The sequence below is a fragment of the Microcebus murinus genome, chromosome 9, assembly GCF_040939455.1.
Source record: "Microcebus murinus isolate Inina chromosome 9, M.murinus_Inina_mat1.0, whole genome shotgun sequence".
NCBI lineage: Eukaryota > Metazoa > Chordata > Mammalia > Primates > Cheirogaleidae > Microcebus > Microcebus murinus.
Window position 1 is genome coordinate 44,256,424 of NC_134112.1, and position 17,007 is coordinate 44,273,430.

A 17,007-nucleotide genomic window follows, 5' to 3' on the forward strand; every position below is an offset into this window, starting at 1 on the left:
CCCCTGGAAAAAAGTCAAAGAGACTTTAATTTTATCAGTAACCTTTGGATATTTTACAATGTGAAAGCATTTATGTATCACTTATGTAAGGAAAAATAAAGAAAGTCCTTTGTCAAGTTATGTGTACCCATTTTGGGTTCAATAATCAGGGTCAACATACTTCCAACTGTCTTGTTTCTGACCAAGTCTGTGTCCAGGGAGTTAACCTTGCTTGTTTATTGTTAATAGAAAGCCATTCTTCAAGTACTACCATTTCCAACCACCTTTGGGGTCATGCTGCCTTCTATAATGGGTAAAACTAAAAAATTCAGACATGGTTCAGATGTGTTAATAATTTGGGCACTACTGTTGAGGGTTTAGTATAGTTTAGTTTTATTTGACAATATGACCATGGCAAGAGGTGAAATATAATGGTTTAGGGCTGCAGTCACCACCCTGGCGGACTGGGCACAGAGCTCTGCCACGTCCCAACCCCCTCCGTCAGTGGAAAATGGTCTTCCATGAACTTTAGGAAGGTGGGGGGCTCACAGCAGGAGGTGAGCAGCAGGCTAGGGAGCTTCATCTGTATTTACAGCCACCCCCATCACTCACATCACCGCCGGAGCTCCGCCTTTCCCCACCCCAATCCCGTGGAAAATTTGTCTTCCATGAAACTGGTCCCTGGTGCCAAAAAGGTTGGGGACCACTGGTTTAGGGAATATCAGGGAGAAAAATAAGAAAGCATGCTTGAAAAGAGACACTGGGGTGGGGACCTATTGCCATAGGAGATCAAGACCATGTTTTCCAAGTATTACACTTGGTATTTTTGAAGAACTAAAAGTAGAATTCTTTCTGAGGAACTAAGACTCTTGTTTGTTTACTAGCAAAAGAACCTGCGGCCAGGTTGGGAATGCAATGATAGGTTTTGGGCATGGTCTAGAAGAGAAGGCAGGCCAGAGGGAAGGCTGAAGTACTTTTCATAAAGATTTCCTAGGGCAAAATTGGGAGGATCCTGTTATTGAAGCTAAATGTTCTTGGATCAAGATACATTTAAACTTACACTCGGCCTGGTGCGGTGGCTCACTCCTGTAACCGTAACACTCTGGGAGACCAAGGTGGGAGAATCATTTGAGGTTAGGAGTTCCAGACCAGCCTGAGTGAGATCCCGTCTCTACTAAAAAGAGAAAAATTGTCCAGGCATCATGTAGTCCCAGCTACCAAGGAGGCTGAGGCAGAAGGATGGCTTAAGCCCAGGAATTTGAGGTAGCAGTGAGCTATGATGATGCCACCGCAGTCTAGCTGGTATGATAGAGGGAGACTCTGCCTCCAATAAAAAAAGAAAAGAAAAACAAAGAACATTTAAACTTATCTTATTTGATTCTGTCTTGAAGAATTAAGTAGGCAAATTAAAATGAATTACTGCATTACTGGGCTTGTATACAAAAGTTTGGTGAAGTTGGGATATTTAACTAAAGCTACCGTTACCTATTGAAAGCTTGTGCTTAGAAAATGTTATTAGGTCATAAAATTTTTTTGTCTTACTTTTATTTTTATCTTATTTTATTTCAGAGTATTACGGGGGTACAAATGTTTTGGTTACATAAATTGCTTTTGTACAGTTTCAGCCAGATAGTGGCCATTGTACCCATTACATGTGAATTTACCCATCCTCATCTCCCCCCTCCCACCTGCTTCATAGAACGAGTTGGGGAGGATTCCTTCCTTGAGAATTTTCTTAAAAAATAGATTAGTGATGGATGTCGCCTTTCCTGATAAGGCTTTAGCAATATCTGATAGAATTATGAAACTTGCTGAAACTGTGAAAAATTTGCCCAGCATGGGATACAGCCCCACCCTGACATGGAAACCAGAGCCTGCAGTCTGAGTGGGGGTTGCTGCCCTCCTCGCCCACTGTTCCCCTCATCTCCTCCTCTGTGTGCTCCCAACTGTTTCCTCTGTCCAGTTTCCTCCACCGGGAACTTTCCGTCATTCCCCTGGCCTGTGTGGACATACTGCTGTGGTTTCACATGCTTATGGGCCTCCATGCAGTGCCCCATGTTGCTAGAATTGGCCTCATTTTCTACTCTCAAGACACTCAAATAACTTCAATTTCTTCTTATACCTAAGGAGTCATAAGACTTACTTTTTTTTTTTTTTTTTGAGACAGAGTCTCACTCTGTTGCCCGGACTAGAGTGCTGTGGTGTCAGCCTAGCTCACAGTAACCTCAAACTCCTAGGCTCAACCAATCCTTCTGCCTCAGTCTCCTGAGTAGCTGGGACTACAGGCATGCACCACCATGCCCGGCTAATGTTTTCTATATATTTTTAGCTGTCCAGCTAGTTTCTTTCTATTTTTAGTAGAGACAGGGTCTCGCCCTTGCTCAGGCTGGTCTTGAACTCCTGAGCTCAAATGATCCACCCACCTCAGCCTCCCAAAGTGCTAGGATTATAGGAGTGAGCCACCGTACCCGGTCAAGACTTACTTTTTAAGACAGTTTTTCTAAAATATATTAGCGTCAAGGAATGTAAAAGATTTTATTGAAAATGAATCATAAAGTAACAGAATACTGAGGACTTAATTTAGCATCCCTTCATCTCTACAATTAATCATATTTCCTATAAACAGCCATTATGTTTTTAAGTCATAGAGTATCACGTCAACATAGATGAAAAGCACTATTTGTGTTTGGAATAAGAAACAGGCCTGCACCTAACTGTCTTGCGAAATGTGAGCTCACCTTCCCCCTAAGGCACCTGGGAAAATTCAAGCTCTATAGCTTCTGTGAAATATAAAATAATAAAAAAAAGATAAGATGGGTACAGGTTTAAAAAGAAATAATAACAATAAAACACTGCTTTCAGGAAAAATATATGAAAGGCAGAAAATGAGATAGGTCTCCAAATGTAATTTCTTAAAGATTCTCATGACTGTTCTTCTAAAATAATGCATAATAATGCTCATAAAATAACACCTAAATTCCTTCTACTTCTCTGTGCTGTACACACATAGCTCATTAGCAAAAGGGGTGGGTTACTGGAAAGGGGAGTATTAACTGACTGAGAAGTTTCCAGATCTTTAGAACATCTTCCCTACAGAGATAGTTCCTGGCCTTTCCCACTGGCCAGCACTGGCCCTTCTCTGCCCTTAGCATTCATGAAAATGCTGGCCTGTCTTCTCAGGCTGCAGCCAGGCTCGGACTGTCCCTGATAATGTCAAGGACTAGCTCTGATCTCTGCTAATCTGCTGGTCTTTACCTCTATTCCTCGGATGTTTCCTTGAACAGGCTTTGAGTCTCTCCTCTAAACTCAAAATCCACTGTGATTTTCTTCCTTTGTTTCCTGTGGTAGGCCCAGCTCTATGCCTTGCACTCCTTTTGCCTCTAAGAGCCAAAGCTCTTCAACAGAACAAAGAATAAATGGCAGGAAAGGGTACTCAAAGGAGGAAATAATGCATTTTTCAGAACACTTACCTACTTGAAGAAATTATCAGAATAGTTTCTCACTAACTTTTACTAGAAAAGAGTACATGGTAGCCCTCAGAACTTAGGAAAAATATATATACTTAGAGTGTACTTACAATGCTGGATATAAAATCTCCAGCTTTTACTATTTCAGTGAAAACCCACATTATAAAGAATCAGCGCTGTACAAAGTGGGATAAAATGGAGTGTGTGTGTAGTGAGACGAAATAATTCTTAAAAGAAGTCAGCTATCAAAGCAGAGTCAAAGAATTTCAAATGTGGAGTCCCAGAGGGAATAAGCTAAAGAGATAAGAGGTGGGGATGGGAAAATGGGATCCTAAAATTGAGATTTTTCGGGGGCATTATCATTACTGGCAAAGTCTTAAAGTATAACCACAGAAGTAGGCAGCAAAGTAGGCTAGAGACAGGTCATTGGAGGAAAGGTGGTCCTGGAACTGAAAAGTTAGCACAGAAAGGTTACATAGGGGGATACTAAAATCACCAAGAATTTTGACAGAGTGGTATAAAAGGGAATGAATGTGAACCAGAAGCTCGAACCTTCTAGAACAGATGGGAAAGTATCCCAGCATTTAGGGGCAGTAGATATCACAAAAAAAATTGAAGAGAATGTTTAGAGATGTTGACAACACAGGAGGTTTTGTTAATGACTATGAGTTCCTGAGGATACAAGGAAAGAGTTTGGGACTTGGGGTTGAATTGGAAGACAGGGAAAAGTACACAACTCTATGGGGAAGAGAGTCTAGGGACTGAGGGGAACCTGGGCTTCTTTGGGTGGCCGCAGAAATCGGGATAAAGGGCCAAACAAGGTTCCACAGATATCGGACGTGAGACAGTAAGTGTTGAGGAAGAGAGAAGTCTTGCCGGAAGCATGCTCCAGGGCTCTCCTGCCACCCGTGCTGGTGAAGTACAGAGGCCACAAGAGGGGCTGTCTTGTGCCGAGCACGAGTAACTGGAGCTTTCTCTCCAAATTCCCACCACTACCCTCCCCTTCCGTATGGTTCCCAGCCTCAACAGAGAAGAGCAAATAGTTTTCATTCTCCACAGATAGGGAGTGACTGACTGTGCATCATGGTATGAAGAATTTTAAGGCCACACATCCAGGTTCAGGGTGGAGGGAACAGGGTGGCTCCATGCCAGCATCTGCTTTCCCTGGTTTAAGGTGATCCCTAAAGCTCAATTCAATTCCTAATTCTCCATTCCACTTCCCACCTTTTACCCTGCCTCCTAGCCATTTACACACCCATAAAAGACTTCTGTAAATACCACTTCACTTCAGGCTGTAACATCAAACTTTCCTGAAGGTTGTAACCTCAGCTTGCTGCACTCTGTCGGTTAATGATTCTCAAGTCTCCAGATAACAGCTCTCTCCTGAGCACCAGAAACTTGTCTGCAATTGTCTCCTGGGCTTAGGGCACATCGATTGTGCTACGTCGCAAGCTGTACTCATTACCTTGCCCTGTCCCTGCCACCCTAACGTGTTCTTCTCCCATCCCAGCTAATGTGCTTCATTTACCCATTTGAACCACCTCCTCCTTTCCTCTGTATTTTGTTGGTCCCTCATTTCTAGCTATTCAATCTCTGCAGTTCCTTCAATCTGCTCCTCTCCTCCCACCCCACTGCCTCTGCCTTGTCCGCATCTGTATCTTCTTTCAAACAGACTTGGGAGGCAGGCTCCAGCCCACCCTCCCCATAAGGCATCAGAGTGAAACACAAATGTCCCCCTTCCTTAAAAGTCTTCAGTGGCTTCACATCACATGCAGGATAGAGATCAAAGTTCCTAGCCTCTGACCTCACAGCACTGCAGGTTTGTCCAGCTGCCTCTCCCTCTCACTAAACTCTGACCGCCACCGAGGCAGGCAATGTCTGCTTCTTTTATCTTTGAATTCCCAGGAACTGCTTGGAAATACAGAACATAACAAATAGCAGGTGGACTAAGGCAAGTAGGCAGAGGAAAAGTATAAAAAGGCACTTGGTTTTAAACTTTATGTCCTGCGAGTGCACATGAAATCATTTTCTATAACTCTCACTACCTGCTCATTCATCTCTGCTCTTACCGTGGATTGTGAAGAAATAGAAATGGTTTTATTTGACAATTAGCTAAGACATGTCAAGGGTGGGAAGAGGGTGTGAGTATAAATCCTCTTATATTGGGTCCTGCCTTACCATCTCCAGGTGTGTAACCCTGGGGAAGATACTTAACCGCTGGCCTTAGTATCATCACTTACAAAAGGGGAAAGTAATAGTACATAGTTGAAATGGTTGTTAAAAGAGGTAGCATGTGGAATAGGAAGTGCTCAATAAAGAATAGCTGTGGTTGTTACTTCAGCTGATGCCCTCACCAAGCTTTCTTCATTAAGGCTTCCAAAAGGAGTCGTACATACATTTCATTATTAGATAACTACTTTCAACCTAAAGGAAAAAACTTAGGCAAACTCAATGTAAGTAGAAAGTTTATTTAGGCCAGGTTTGAGGACTGCAAGCTGAAAGCTTAGATTCCAGTTGCACACAACATATCTGAATATATACTCTAATTATCAACAGTTACAAGTAAGTTTATAAAAGGAAAAGAAGAGGCAATTCCTAAATTGTTTACCAAGAATTTATGTTAAAAATAAGTTATTGATTGGCTATATGCTGTTCTTTGCATCCCAAATTCCAGGAACATGAAGATAATGGATAAGACAGCCAGTCAGGGACAAAATGCCTTTAGACAATTGCCCCCACGTGTGGGGAGGCATGACTGAAGTCCATATTTACCTCTCCCAGGGCCTGGTACCTTTTGCATACCTCACAGAGCTCAGGCTGCTCTTAGCTATTTTTCTTTTCTCACCACAAACAATTTGCTTTAGACAATGAAAAACATGCATATATTTTCTAGATGAGTATGAAACACGTCTTTACTTTTTTCCATAGCGTTCAGGCCATCCAAAGTCAGCCTTAGATGGAGGTTGGGGAGTTTTTGTCTCTTTCTCTCCCTCCCTCTTCTCTTCTCAGTGTTTTCTACCCATCTATCCTCTCCCCCAGGGTCTGGTGGATCCTGAAAGAGGGGCAGCAAAGCCTACAGCTCTCTGTAGACATAGACTCGAGTCTTATGGGCACAGCAGGCCATCTGGCCTAGACTTCAAGTTCACAAAGAGCCCTAAAGATTGACTTTGAACCTTATCTCAGAATTCATTTATTCATACATTGTAAAGATGCATTGGCACAACTGAAAAAAAAAAAACTCATTCATTTTAAATCTCGGTTCTAGACTGGAATAAATATTCAATTTTTATGAATGGCATAATTACTTTGCGACTAGCATACTACGTTGTATTTTATATTTGTGTATGATTTTAATCTCTAGATATAAGTTCATATTATTCAATCTAATATTTGAGGATATTGATTTGTTGAATATAAATATTTTAAAATATATACAACCATCTTTATGTTTCTGTTATGGCATTTCTTCACTTTTTAATATATTGGAATTCTCATGGTAACCAAAAAAATATAAAGAGGTTCATAATTTGGAAAGGAAAGCTTTATTTCTTGTAAAGGGCTGCAGCCTGTGGGTGGCCACTCCAGCGAGCTGGAGAGCAGGGTCTCGGGCCACAAGCCAGAAACACATGGTGGAGGCAGGGACAATGGGAACAGGAATTTATACTGAGCAGCCTGGCCAAATATACATACTTAACAAGCTATAGAAGTCATGAATATTTATGAAAGAAGAAACATGCACCTGTGCAATGGAATTTTCTGCCCATTTATGGGGCCCATGGTCAGAAATGGCTGCCCTCTATGTCAAAAGTCCGGAGAGTTCAGAGGTGGTAAATCTATCTCTGAACACAGACAGTTGCAGAACCAGTTCCTGTTCAGAAAAAATTCTCCCTCCCCAAACTTCCATCCAAACTTCTTATAAAACCCACCATTCTCCCCTTCTTGGTGTGGACTTTTTTTCCAGAGAGCTTTTTATTGGCCTTATAAAGTTAACCCAATTTCTCAAAGCAGTCTGGGCATATCTGAAAATATGCCATTCTAGTCAAAGCCTCAGTAAACTAACCAGTGTCTTTCATTGTGTCCTGTCATAAAAGAAAACAGATGCTTACTGAACATATGCAAATAACTATATTGCCATAAAATAAGAATACTTACAAATAGTTTCCAAGTTCTGGAGAAATTAAGTAGAGGGAAAACTAATTGTTTTCAAAATTGCTCACAAAAATATACTTTACCAATTTGTTGTAGGCTACACATTTCTCAAAAGAAAGGAAAAAAGTTTTCTTGACTTCTGGAAAACAAAATACAAAAAGAAACAGTAATATTTTAAACAAAAGTCATAAAAGAAATTAGTTTAGTTCCATGGAATTAGTTTTTGTTCTGTTTGAGATTGGCTTAGCAATCCCTATGAATGCATCAGCTTTTTAATTAAAGTCTTGGAGGTTTTCTAAGTTCAAATATTTGATCTCCAAAGTTATCAGCTGCACCTGTATTTAAAAGTAACTGTCAGAATCTTTCTACAAGTTTTCTAAAATAAGCAAATTTTGTACTGTAGTCAATTAAAAACCACTTTTTGAGAAGAATTAAAGTGCAACAATAATTGTAGATGGCAAAAGTCATAGAATTGTCATGGTTAAAAGAGACAATTTACAAAGAAATTTGGATAATTTTTTCGGCACACAATAATTTAACATAATCATAATTATTACTGATAACACACACTAAGCCATATCAGAATTTTAGGAATCTCATACAATTCTGGAATACATAATTAATAACATGTTTATACAAATATAATGCAAGGAAAGTTAAACACCATTTCTTATTTGACAATTCTTCTTTTGTAGTGTTACAACATCCAATAAGCCAAATGTGTTTCTCTTGGACTTTCAGTGGCTCTAATATTAAAAAAAAGAAAAACAACTAATTTGAGGTCAAAAAGACTGAATTTAGATTTTTTATTTTGGAAAGTTTATCAAATATCAAAGGTCTAAAACACTTGTCATAAAACAGGATCATAGATTACTATGAAATAATAGTCATTTATTTAGCCAAAGTGATAATTCAAAGATTTTAAGGACATAAATTTACTCTTTAATAAAAAGGAGACTCATTCCCAAATAGTAAGACCTAATAAAGACAAACAGGAAAAAAACAAGCTAGTAAAAAGGCAAACTGATTCAGTCTTTCTCTCTTCCACCCTCTCCCCCCCTTTTTTTTTGCTGTGTATTCAAAAAGTGAACAAAATCTTTTGCTATCTCTATTTACATTACATGAAATCGTGTTTAAAAGAGAAAACCAGGTTTTATCTTTATATTAATATATTAAATGTTAAAGTTAATTTTAATAAAACTTTATAAACAAATCTATTTCATCTTCTCATTGATTTGTCCATAAGGTAAAATTTTTATAAATCTTTTAAAACACTTTACCATTTAGATAACTTTTTGTATATGAAGTTTATGTATCATTTTTACTCATTTAATTTAAAACAATTTTTTAAAACCTTTAAATTAAACACTTTTAACAAAAACCACATTTTTATGCCTTTTCATAACCTTTTTACTAAAGACAAGTCTTATTTTCCTTATATTCTTTGTATATACAATTGTTTCATTTATATCTAGTAGGGCTTTTTTATGTTTTGTTTTGAAACAGGGCTCTGTCACCCAGGCTGGAGTGTAATGGTGTCATCATAGCTGTATCTAGTAGTTTTAATTACATGTATTAAATACAATGTTAACTCTTAGTAACTCTAATTTTAGTGAAAAACCTAGGAAATAACTAATTTGACCTTAAAACATCTCCCAGAGATAGTATTTGACCTGCCTGACCAACAGGTTCATGGAAAAATGTCTAAATTACATTTTGAAGATATTTCTATTTAATTTTATGAATGATTTTAAAATTACCTTTATTCATTAAAGATTACAAAAGTCATGTGAACTTCAAAAACATTGGGCTAGTTTTTTTTTCATTTATAAGCACTCACTTATACATTAATTTGGTACCATAGATAATAGACAAATACACATGTACATATAAAGATACAAATAAACATAAATGAAGATTCTATAGTTTTGATTTTAAAACTGTAGCCATGAGACTGGCAAAACTCACCAATCCAAAAGGTTAGATGGATTTAAACCATGTGTTTGAAAACAGAACAAGTTAGAATTTAGTTGTTTTACATATGGCCCAAGCCTTTACTGGGCCTCAGAGAAAACTGGGTAGCAGTCTATGTTTCCAAGCCTAGAGAGAGAGAAAAAACTCTCAAGCTCTTTTAAGAAGGAGTTTGGGTGTGTTAGAAGGAAGACCAAAATGGATGTTAAGGCAACATAAAATCACAGGAATTTATCATAAGATAAATATAAGGAGACCAACTTCATTTAGATAGGTAACATTGAATTTCGGGCCCCAAAAGACAGAGAGATCGTGGGACTCCACAGGATTGGCAGTGCAGCTCCTCTACAGTGTACTCTGTCTCAGAGATATTTCTCTAATTTTTTTTTCTTTCTGACTACATATAACTCAGAGATATCTCTTAAGTGTTTAAACAGCATCCTTCCTATCTAGATGTGAACAGAAAACAAGCAGTCCTCTGTAGTAACAACCATCCACCTTAAACAACTATTGTTAATTACCTCTCAAGCTGTGCGGCCTTATTGGTGACAGGCATCTCCAGCTCTCCCAGTGGACCAGACCCGAGTATAAGAAATGTTCTCAGAATTTCCCTGGAGCAGCTACACCGCCACTCCAAAGGTCCAGCAGTCTTGCTGGAGTTTAATCATATTCATGGCAGCTCCTTTTAACATGCCTGGAGCACCCACGAAAGAAGCAGATGCACTTGTCTCCCCTGGGCTCAGGAGCTGGTTGGCTTCAGAGGGTTCTAGAGGCCTGTCCAAAGCTGCAGAAACTGCAGCGCCAGCATGCGGGCAGCCCCTCCCCACAGCCATCCAGCCACGTGGCCAGCCCATCCAGCAACCTGGCAAGTGGTTTCTGTGGGCCAGTTGGGGCCATGTTGCCTGAGCAAGGCACCAACAGTTTATGTAATCCCAAATGATAGAGATCTGGGCATCCAGGTTGGTAGGTGGTAATTAGATTAGATTGGCTGGCAAAGTTTAAAGAGCTTAATCAAGGATTGGGAAAGTTCTTTGTGAGAGAGCCAGAAACTCAGATTTTTCCCCTGGTAACAAACTCTGACCTTGTAGCACTGAATCTACAAAAGGGAATAGAGTTTTATACCTGAGAGGAATCTGTTTATGACTTTCAGACTCCATAAGGAAAACAAAAGCTCGAGCATTGTGTGTGTGTGGGGGGGGATTACCTCTATCCCTTTTTAGGGAGAGGTAAAGATATACATTGTAACCAAAGTGTCTGAAAAAAAAAATCTGTAATCGGGAAGTGGGCAGGTGGAAGGGGGCTGGGGGGGAAGGGTATGTACTTACACGGAGGGTTCAGTGTGCACCACTCGGAGGCTGGACATGCTAGAAGCTCTGGCATAGCGGGGTGGGGGGGGGGAGCAGGGGCAAGATATGTAACCCTAACAATATCTGTACCTCCAAAATATGAAGTAATAAAAAAAAAGCGGGAGCAGTGCCTTTTGTCTGAGTCCTTAAGGGGTCTGAGTCATTAGACATTTCCTCTAGGTTTTTTATTTTCATGTGGTACCAAAGACCAAAAAAATGAAGGAGTAGGAAGAAATAAATGGAGCAGACTTAGTGCAACTAACAGCTGATACCTTTGGCTTTGGAACTTTTTAACCAAAGGTATCCTTTTTAGAAAAACGAATAAGCCTTAACTAAGGTTATTAATCAAAGATGCACACAGCATCAGTTTTTTACAAGATCTAGAAATGCCACCCCCCCGCAAAATAAATAAATAAAACCTGCTCAAAGAAAGGAACGTCTCATCAGCTATAAACCAGGTGTAACCCACATTGTTGTCTGGCCATATTCTCTAGGGTTTCTGCTTCTTAGTGGGCCACTTTCGTACAAAAGCCCCAAAGCCCAAAAGCCTCATGTGCTTCTTATAGGTAGAAAAAAACCAGGGCATTAAATATTGTTTATGGCTTGAAAGCAGAAAAATAGATTTTGGAAGGGAGAGAGAAAGAAGCTTGACTACTCAGCAAAAGGTGGTCTTATTATGTAAATAAAGCTCTAGAGACAATAGATAATAAATGTTTCTTTTCAGATCTTTAAATGTGTCAGACTCCTAAAAAGTTCATCTTTTTTAGATCAGGAAAGGATAGACCTAGCTGCATTTTCTATAGCTATAGAAACAGATGTCTCAGGTTAGCTTTCTTCAGTATCCCAAATATTTACAAGAACCTTTCCACAGTTCTTAAACATGTTAGCCACTGAAGTCCCTGATGACAGTAGATCAGAGAGTATATCGTTAGGACCAAGCTTTTTATCTCACCCCTTAGTTTTCTACACTATCCCCTTAGAACTAAGGTTTTTCATAACCGTAGTGACCTCGTGAAGGTGTCCCTTCAGTGCTCTTAACATGAGTGTCCTCACAGAACTTCATGGACAAGCTGAGTCTAACAAGGTTTCCCACAAACCCAGGACCAACAAAGACATTCCCTCTGGATTCTGGATGGAGGGAACTGGAACTGGGGAGAAATGGAGGGAAAGGGTGGAGAGAAATAAAGTCTCCAAGATCTCCATCCTCAAAGTGAGAGACAGATCTTACATCCAGGAGAGCTTCTCCCAGCCAGGTTGGGAGGACAAGTGAGCCATCAGTGGGCTCCTGCAGACTTCAGAGCATTGACTTCTGATCACACTGAGGGAAACTGAGGGTCTCCCTGGTTCCCTTCATGGTCGCAAACTTGTTAACCTAAAGACTATAATAAAGTTTATAATTTGGAAAGCAGAGATTTATTTCTCATAAAGGGTTGCCTGTGGATGGCCATTCTGGCATGCCGGAAAGCAGGGACCCAGGCCACGAGCCAGGAAATCATGCCTTGAGGCAGGGACAATGGGAACAGGGTTTTATACTGAACAGGGTGGCCAAATGATAGGTATTCAGCAAGCTATAGCAAAGTCATGAATATTTATGAAAGGTGAAACCTGCACCTGCACAATGGTGCTTTCTGCACTTTTATGGGGTCCATGTTCAGAAATGGCCAGCCTCTACATAAAAAAAAAAAATGAAACAAGGACACAAAAACCCTCCCTGTGCATGCTCTTTAGACTGTTTAAAACCACTTCATGGTTGGTTGTGTTTTATCGGGAAAGAATGCTGGTCTGGCCCTTAGGAAAAAAGGCCTGATGGCCATTAGCAAGGCGCTGGGTAAAATGATGTGCGTCTGACCTCCCATCCCCTCATGGCTGGGAACTCAGTTCTGAGGTTTCCCTGGGGTCTACTTGGCCGAGAGGAGCTCTGTTCAGATAGTGGGAGCTGAGGAGGTGTTAGGATTTTATTTTAAGTTCATGCTCAGAAAATGGCCTGGCTAGAAGGAAGTCTTCTTTATCCTCCAAGAAGCCCTGGAGTGAAATATCTACAAGGCAAATCTTTCTCTTGCTGATAATAACCATCTTTGATAACATCTGTTCAATGCATTTTTGTGTTAAAAGATCTGCCCACTTTTTAAAACAGAGGTAGGAAGGGGAAGGAATAAAAGGGATATGGAGGGCCCAACTCCTGTCACATATTATGTAAAATTATAATAATCACGAGTAACCCATTTCATAAATTACCATGAACATTACACGTGATAATATACTGCAAAGAAACTTTAAAGAGCTAAAAGTACAATCACGAGAGGCAGTGTGCTCCGAGGCCCGCTCCTTGTCTGTGAACTCTTTGTTTCTGGTCCATGGTGACATAAGTATGAAAAATTGAGAGTAAGCATTTAGAAACTGTTACAGAAATTTGACAAAGTAATTTTATGTCTGTTGAACCAAATAATAAAAGATCTGAGCTTGTATTTTGTATGTCTGATTTTTTTATTTCATCTTCCCGTAATTCATTTTCATTGTGTTTTACAAAGGCAAAGAAAAACCTGTCCTTCACTGCTCATAGTTGGAGAAGCATTAATAAAAAGGTATTATTATTTCTGAAATTTTGCTAAGGAACCACTAAATGTCTAATTATAAAATAGTCACAAGTCATTATTTAAGAAACACTATTTCATATGTATAAGGAGTTGCCAGCATACAAACAAGTTCCAGAACAAGTTTGTTTTGTATTGAGTAACTCGGTTATTTGGTTGGTAGTCAGAAACCACTTTTCCCATGAAACAACATAAAACGGGAGGTTGCATTCTAGGTGTAGCCTATAAATCTTAGATATCTCAAAAGATAGCTAAACTATACTATAAAATGTAATAACCAGTGTGATATTATTACAAAGGAGAAGACAGGTTTCTGACTTTCAAATCAGAAAATATCTCTCACCCCCATCCCCACCTAGCATGGTGCTGGGGGTGGGGTAACGATGGGGCTACTTCTGCAGAAGTTGCTTCAACTGCAACATTCAGAGCAAGAGGGAAAGTATGGGGATATCGTGTTCTTCACAGACAGTAATGGGGGAACTCACTGGTGGTGTCAATAAAATTAAAATGAGCTTTCTGAGGAAGGTTTTGTTGGACGTGAAAGCCCTGGTTCTTTACAGCAAATGCGTCCATGCTTCCACGTTTCCCCGAAAATAAGACATGGTCTTATGTTTAGTTTTCCTCAAGAAGACACCCTAGGGCTTATTTTCAGGGGATGTGTTATTTTTTCTAAGTACGGTACAACAATCTACATTTATTCAAATATAGTTAAGTCATCTTCTTCTGGAACATCATCATAACTCTCCAAAACCCGAATTCCATCCTGAATTTCTTGCAACTCTATTTCCTTTAGAACCATTGGCCCCAATCTCTCATGTCCAGCAATAGAGCTCTTGTGGGCTCCACGACGACATGCATGGGTTGTGCAGATAAGCTGCGTAGCCACGCCCATCACTAGGTCTTATTTTCGAGGTAGGGCTTATATTGCACAAATGCTTAGAAATCCTGCTAGGGCTTATTTTATGGGTAGGTCTTATTTTCAGGGAAACACGGTGAGCCCCAGAAGTTTGTTTCCCTTTGACCACTCCACATCAGGATGACACGGGGGCTTCATCCTGAACTGATACCTGTGCATGCTGGTGCTAGGATTCTTATTTTCCTCTTCTTTTTATTGTCATTGTTTGAAAAGATTGCAAGGACAAGTCTGGGCTTGGTGATAAACATCGCCAAGATCAATTAATGACATCTGCCATGGGCAAGGGAAGAAAGGAAAGTCAGCACAAGAGCTATTTTTTTTTTTTTTTTGCTATCCTGAGTCCAGCCTAAAAGATGCAGACCTCCAACCTTTTAATTTCAGCCGAGACCAGGCTGAATTATTAACAGCATGACTTTTTTTTTTATAAGTTTAGGAATAGCAAAAGGGAAATAGACATAGAGAATGACACTCGGCTAGGAAATCTTATTTGCCATCTGTGTTTTCCTTATGTTTTTGACACCTGTGGCAAAGCACTGCAGCCTGGCTCCTGACCAAGATTCCATGAGTCATAGTTTTATGAATTTCTCACCACTCAGGAATCCTTGGAACAAGACTCAGACCTAAGAGAGAAGCCCAGGAAATAGTTTCACACTCCTCTCTTTTAGGTTCTCCTTCTAAATTCTGATTTTGTATGTGAGGCTCTCCTCTTCTGCCATGATTGACACAAGAATGTCTGTAAGAGAGGATATCCCACCTTCATCTACACAGTCATAGCCTTACTCTATGCTGACGGGCTCTTAATCCAAGTGGTCCGTTGATAACTCAAGGTGATTAATGATCTTGGATGATAAAAATAAATGTTGCCGGGCGCGGTGGCTCACGCCTGTAATCCTAGCACTCTGGGAGGCTGAGGCGGGCGGATTGCTCGAGGTCAGGAGTTCGAAACCAGCCTGAGCAAGAGCGAGACCCCGTCTCTACTATAAATAGAAAGAAATTAATTGGCCAACTAATATATATATAAAATTAGCCGGGCATAGTGGCGCATGCCTGTAGTCCCAGCTACTCGGGAGGCTGAGGCAGCAGGATTGCTTGAGCCCAGGAGTTTGAGGTTGCTGTGAGCTAGGCTGACGCCACAGCACTCACTCTAGCCTGGGCAACAAGCGAGACTCTGTCTCAAAAAAATTAATAAATAAATAAATGTTGATTTTAAATATATGTTCTAAATTCTCAGTTACAAAAGTAGGAAACAAACCTTAGATCCATTCATGATACTTGAGACCTTGTTATTAACAGAAGTAACAGTTATTTTCATTACTTCATTACAGTTGTTGGAGATATCTTGAAATAACATTTACATTCATCATTATTTGAAAGAATGTTGCTAGGTCTTGATGTGGTAAATGATGTTGCACATATTAGATTACTATATTACTATAGCAAATCATTTTAATATGTTTTTGTAATTGCATTTCAATGTTTTTGGTTTCCTTTGCATTCCTATGCATTTGATTGTACCGTGTTTCCCCGAAAATAAGACAAGGTCTTATATTTATTTTTCCTCAAGAAGACACCCTAGGGCTTATTTTCAGGGGATGTGTTATTTTCCCCTCAAAGCCTCAGCTTGCAGCATGCACAGGACAGCCGGGACCTGACAGGGGGAGCTGACCTTGTTGGTGGGGCTTCCTCCACCTTTACAGTCACCTCCGGGATAGCAGCTGTCAGGATGGGGCAGATGAGAAGGGCTGCTCATCTTCTTTACCGCTCATGGATGAAATGCATGGGTTGTGCAGATACACTGCGTAGCCACGCCCATCACTAGGTCTTATTTTTGAGGTAGGGCTTATATTGTGCAAATGCTTAGAAATCCTGCTAGGGCTTATTTTATGGGTAGGTCTTATTTTTGGGGAAACACAGTATGCACTTATAAACATTCTGAGAAGGTATTTATAGAGTCACCACTGCCAGATCAGGACACAAAACAGGCAAACCCTCCTGGGACAAGTATTTGGTTCTCTACCTACCACCCAATATTCCTTGGGACTGAATCAGAGATACACACAGACACAGAGGGGTCTCCCCCTGCCTTTTTTTGTGAGGAGTGGGTGAAACATTGGCATCTGCTTTTATTTACTGGTTGTTTATAAAACTGATGTTTGTTAAAGATTGGCAGTTGTGACCATTTCTGCCTACATATTGCAGGGTGGCAATTAAACACTGAAAACCATTAGAAGCTTATTTCAGATGTACTCATTTATTGCAACAGTCCCAATTTTTTAATGGGTAAATTTCTCTCTTATACTTTTTAAAATTTCCTCATGTTATAGTTTTTAAAGAGAGAGAGAGAGAGAGAAAGGAAACATACTCTTATTCCCATAAATTGAGGAGCTTGGATCAAAGAGAAGTGTCTACGTCCTCAGGTCTCTATTCTAGATGAAATATTACTAGAAACAGGATATTTCCCCCATCCACATCTTATTATAAAAAGTGGTGCTTCCAACGTGAAAAGCTTACAAGACACATCCCAGTACCTTTACCCGCAATAAAAACGAATCTTTAACACTTTCATCTAGAAGTTTCTTACTGGGTTA